Genomic DNA, 5711 nt, shown 5'->3' with positions numbered 1-5711 from the left:
GGATACGAAGGCTTGCAGTGCTGGAGTAGCTTTGCCTTATCAAAACTGGTCCTCCGCGAGGGCAGGGTCCAGAAGCCACAGTCCTTCACTGCTACTACCGGAACCAGACTTGGAGGCAGGACCCAGCACAGCTGGAGACCTCTGCGTTTCTCAGCATGCCAGGGCTTACAGTGGAAGCTACTGCTACTCAGTTGGATAACTTGAAAGCAATGGAACTGACGGGATCCTGGAGTGGCAAGGGCCAAGTGATAGCACTCACTGGGTCTCCAAAGGTGGGTATACTTCCTGTATCAGACAAAGCGATGCTGACAATGTCTGCCTCACAGAGCCCATTGACGCTGGTTAATTTAATCATGGTGTTCCCAGAAGGGAGACAGATAGGATGCCTACTAAGTTCTTGCTCTCTCTGCATAAGCATAGCAAACAAACAAAGGCCACTTTGTTTCATAGCACAGAGAGTTATGGCTCTGCAACCAATTTCCAGACAAGCCAGTTTCCAGACCCAGAAAGCCTTGAGAGAAGAGGACGCTGGGTCCTGGTCCCTTCAGGGAGATCCTTGCTGCAATATGGAACACTTTTTACTGTTAACCTGACTCCCACTTTTCACCAAGGGGACCTAAGCCTTTTACTAGGATAGGTGTACATTGGGAAAAATGAAACAATCAGACCTTTCTGAGCCTGATATATTCGGCTCTGAGTTAACTGAGAAAGCCCAGACAGCACTCTGGCCCTCCAGAATCAGGAATCAAGAAATAGCATGTCTAGACTATTAGAGATCCGTGTGGTGGTTCTCCTCCTTCTTAATGCTGCAACCCTCTAGTCCAGTTCCTCATGTTGTGGTGACCTCAGTCAGAATTATTCCGTTGCTACTTCATAACTGTGATTTTGTTACTGTTATGAATCGTAGTGTAAATATCTGTGTTCTCTGTTGGTCTTAGGTGACCCCGTGAAAGGGTTATTCATTCTCAAAGGGGTTACGATCCACAGGTTGAGAACTGCTGCTTTAGGGCATCTCGGTGTGGCAATGTCCTATGATTAAAGATGATGGTCAGCTACAACTCAATCCAGGAGGATGACAAAGGGTACAGATCGTTCGGGAATGAAGGTATGGGATACCCTTTCAGGTAAAAGAATTGAGCCCTGCTGAGGTACTTGCTGAGGGTGGAGGAAATACAGATTGGGTAGTTCACAAAGGTAGTTATTTATAAATACCAACTTTGGTCATGTGACCAGTTATAAAAAGGAGGATTGATGCGGTCACGAGTGTTTCCGGCCCACTTTATTAATAATATGTCTATGTATATGTGTATATTTATTAAACAGATGCTTATGCTTTCTCTTATCTCCTGTTCTCCTACCTTTTATTTTTTTATTCATTGAGATTATACAACAATTAAGTGTTATTAAGCCTATATTATATTTAAACCAAGACATATTAGAAAGTTAAGCATTCCTCAAGGAATGTTCTAGTCTAGACTTAGTGGGTTTGGTTGTACACGGCATAGCTGTCTCATGTTAGGTAGAATATACCTTTGCTGTTGTCTTCATCTGGAACTTAAACATGGCGTGAGAAGATGAGTTGTTAGGTGAATAGGAATAGGCCTGTAACGGTTGACCTCGTTGTCAGCTTGATTGATTAAGATCCAGAATTAATTGGGACATGCCTGTGAGAGGTCTGAGGAGCATTCCTGGAAGGACTAACTGTGAGGAGGAAACACTTCCTCTGGGTGAGCAGCACCTTCTGACAAACAGAGGAAAAGAAGACCAAGGCGGAGGCAGCATCACTCTCTATGTGCCTTTCCCTTCTTGCTGGTAAGTGTGTTGCTGCTGCTGCTGCTGCTGCTGCTGCTGCTGCTGCTGCTGCTGCTGCATATCATGGTACTATCCTCCACTGACACCAGATTGGAGCTCCTCTGGCCTCCCAACATGATGACTGTCTTGGTTAGGGTTCTCATTGCTGTGAAGAGACACCATGACCACAGCAACTCTTATAAAAGAAAACATTTATTTTGGGCTGGCTTGCAGTTTTGCAAGTTCAGTCTATTATCATCATGATGGGAAACATGGCAGAGTGGAGGCAGGCATGGTGCTAGAGGAGTTGAGAGTTCTACGAGCAGCACAAGGAGCCTGTGTCATTGGATGTAGCTTGAGCATAGGAGAGCTCAAAGCCCGCCTCCACAGTGACATACTTCCTCCAGCAAGGCCACACTTCCTAATAATGCCATTCTCTAAGGCTAAGCATCCATACACGTGAATCTATGGGAGCCATTCCTGTTCAAACCACCACAGTGACCATATGCTCTCCGGGAAGCTGCCAGGCCTTCAGTGCTGAATTGGAGCTGCTGAGACATCCACTTTCAGGGACTGATGAGACACTACTGATTCAGCCTCCTCATTGTGCAGAATACCACTGTTGGGGTACCCGTATCTAGTTACATAAGCAATTCTAGCCTATATTATGCCACCCTCTCTGTGTGTATTCTAACCCACCAGGTACACTGTGGCCCAGGCACCAGAGCTTGCCTGAGTTCCCCTAAAGCCTTCTGGGACAGCCTGCTTGGAAATCACAGCCCACAGCCATCATTTCAGCACCTGGAAAGTCAAGGCAGCCTATGTTCCAGCTCTGCCTGGCCTTGAGAACAAAGGCAGGGGACTTTGGTCCAACAGTGCTGAAGGAGGAATCAGGTCTGGCTCAGCTGTGGCCTCTGTGGATCTTCTCTTGGACTTGAGGCAGCTGCTCAGAGTGACTCCCAACTTCTCTGGCAAACTGTCTGGACTCATGCTGTGGGCTCCAGCTTCCTGACCACCCAGCAGCGGGTGGATGCTGCAGTTTAGGCACCTGCATTCCAGTCTGGATCTGGTCCAGTCTCACTTTTCTATTTGTGCAGTTGTTGTTTCTCTGGCCGTCTGGTCACCTGGTCTCTCTGGGTAAGGAGTTCATCTGTCATCTCCATCAGGGTGATTCCAGGCAGGTCTAGGATGGTGTCTAGCCCTCAGGAGGTATATGATCTGACGAATGTGGAGGTGGACTCACCCACCAGGCTGGAGATGTCACACCTGTCTTGAGGCTGACTTATCACCGTCATCAAGGAAGCCACTCCTGGGAAGCCCTGGGCTCAGTGAGCAGAGCAGGAAAACCCGGAAGAAAAGCTTCCTGCTAGCCCAGGGGCCAGGACTTCCAAGAGCCATGGGTCAGAAGGAGCTGGTAGAGTCTGGACAGTGCCTGGCTCAAAGGATTCATGCCCCTCTTTTATTTAGATTACCATATACCCTGAAATTGGCCCTGGGGCATGTTCCCGAAGATGAAATGCAATGTATACGACCTTTGGTGAGGCAGAAACCACCCAACCTGGACATGTCATGCTCTGTTCCCTAAGTTGTGTCTTGCAGTGGGCCATCCCCCAATCCACCCTTCTTACATTGCCCCAGAGGCTAGGGTTGAGCCTCACATAAATTCAGTTGGAGCGGGGAGCCCAGGCACTCCAGTTGGGCATGGACAATCTTGGCTTATCTCACCGGGGCCAAGACTATAAATATTTTCCTTTCCCTTCTAATTCTGGTAGGTGCAAGGATGCCTGGGCAAGAGGCTTCCCCTAAAAATCCACCCCTCACGACCCTCTGAGACTGTCCTTTAGAAGCATGTGATGTTTTCAAAGCTCCAATGCCCAGATCCTTACCAATACTATCCAAGACTCTGGGGTGGTCCAGTCTCTAATAGCCTCAGGGGAATGGGCTTTCTTCCATCGCTGAGATGCTAATTGTGCTTCTGGCGGCTCTGGTTAATGGCCAGCAAAAGATAATTTAATGACACATAGACACATCAGGATGGAGTTATTGAGAAGGGGATAGTTTCAGAAAAGTTGGGGCATCTGGTTACTCCTGAGGAAGGTGAGGTGGTGGGGTTGGAAACAGGGAAAGATGGGGTGCATTCCACAGGTGGAAAGTGGTGGTCATAGGGTCAGAGTCAGAAGAAGCAGGTGGTGTGCTCTGGGAGAAACACCAGGGCAGGCTGGTTACCACTAGGGGAACACCAAATACAACTTTAGGGAATTGGGATAGTAAGCTGAAGGCTTAGGACAGTGGCATCAGTTCTGTCCTTCTGGGGTTAAGGTCCAGTAAACATTGATAAAAGGTTATGGTCAGCAAACTTTGTCAGCAGGTCTCAGCATCCTGTAGTCTTGCACTGCTTGTCCTTCACCAGCACCTATGGGAGCCGTGGGGGCCTCAGAGCAGCTGCCACTGAGCCCTGGCACCTCCCCTGATGCTCTGGGTACTTCCAAGCTGTTCCTGTATCTTAGCTATCACTCAGTGATCTCAGCCAGGATGAAGATAAACCCACCACTAAATCCGAGTCCTGAGGGCCACAGCACCTGGCCAGCCTAGGATCTTGGATCTTTGTTCTGGGTCTCAGGCCCTGGCAGAGGGGGAGCTGGCTCCCCCAAGTCGCCCCACCAGGCCTGGCTGAAAGAGCCACTTCATGAATTGTGCACGAGGTAATTCAGACAAGGCTTGCATGCTGCAGTCTCTCTTTGTTTTGTTTAAGGATGCAATGAATTTTGTTTATGGGAGGACCTGTGGGTCCTGGTGTAAATCAATAAAGACATGCCCTCTCTGCACAGTTGTGCCGACCGGTGTGCTTAGCAGGTCTCTTTTGTTGCTGGTCTACAAAGCAGCTGCTGCTCTTGTTCCCGTGTCAGCGTCAGTGTGGTTTTCTTGGAGCCCCCAACCAGTACGTTCACTCCTGAATTCTCCAGAAAGTACTTGGAGTTAATTGATAAAAAGTATACAAACAATGTTATGGTGTATCATGAAGTTCAGAGGGACTCTGCGACATTGCTGCCAATTGTCAGGCTGCTGTTTATGTGGTAAATGCCAGGAAAGAGGAAGAAAATGGTAACCATCCCAGCACCCCACGCTGTGTCCATGTGACCTTCCTCTCTCCCTTCTAGTCAGCCTTCCTTCCTTTTTTCCCTTCTGCCCCCTCTCTCTTCTTTGCTCCCTCTTTCTGTTCCTTCTGATAGGGCCAAGCTGGCCCTGAACTCTTGGCTCAAGCAATCCTGCCATGGATCTCCAAGTGGCCAAGTCACAGGTGTGTGCCACCGGGCTTGACTGGGATGCTTTCCCTAACGGCTACTGTGTGACTCTAGCTGGTAGGTGCATCCTGTCTTACTTTACCATTTCATGTCACCAGACAGTTATATGATTTCCAGTCATAGCTGGAATAGGTAACATGGCAACGAACATCTGGAGGACGGTAACATGGTCAATGTGGGCTTTTATTCACTGCCAGCTCCAGGATGGATGTAGGGTGAGTTATACTGACTTGGTCTTTCTTCCAATCAGGCAGTGTAGACTAAGGAGTCGGAGAGAACGCAGAGAGTGCTGGAAGACCTGGAATTCTCCCTCACAAAATGGGGACAGTCATTTCATCGGTGACCCCAAGATACCTGTGGGTCGCACAGCAGCATGGGAGACCATGCACCAGATGCCTCACACCAGACCTTCCACTCGGATGTTCCCACGAGTGTGCTCACGGCAGATCCAGGCAGATGCCTCGTGGTTCCACAACTCTTACTGGACCATCATGGGACAAGTCTCTGGCCTCACTGAGTCTCAGCTGCTTGGACCACACAGTGCTGACTGTGCGTAAAGCGTGACACCAAAGCAACAGTGTTTGGTGGACGAGGAGCAATTCGTCATTGGAATTATTC

At 48.9% G+C, this 5711-nt stretch overlaps 1 long non-coding RNA gene across 1 annotated transcript; it reads left to right on the top strand.

Moving 5' to 3' along the window:
- Positions 1-215: 215 nt before the first annotated feature.
- LOC114628704 lies at positions 216-5442 on the top strand. The gene is made up of 3 exons (XR_003712518.1): positions 216-272; positions 988-1105; positions 5344-5442. It is a non-coding gene; the product is annotated as an uncharacterized LOC114628704 (long non-coding RNA).
- Positions 5443-5711: the final 269 nt, after the last annotated feature.

Source organism: Grammomys surdaster, unplaced genomic scaffold (genome assembly GCF_004785775.1).
Source record: "Grammomys surdaster isolate TR1022 unplaced genomic scaffold, NIH_TR_1.0 271, whole genome shotgun sequence".
Lineage (NCBI taxonomy): Eukaryota > Metazoa > Chordata > Mammalia > Rodentia > Muridae > Grammomys > Grammomys surdaster.
The sequence above is the reverse complement of the archived record's forward strand: the minus strand, read 5'-3'. Positions and strand labels throughout refer to the sequence as shown.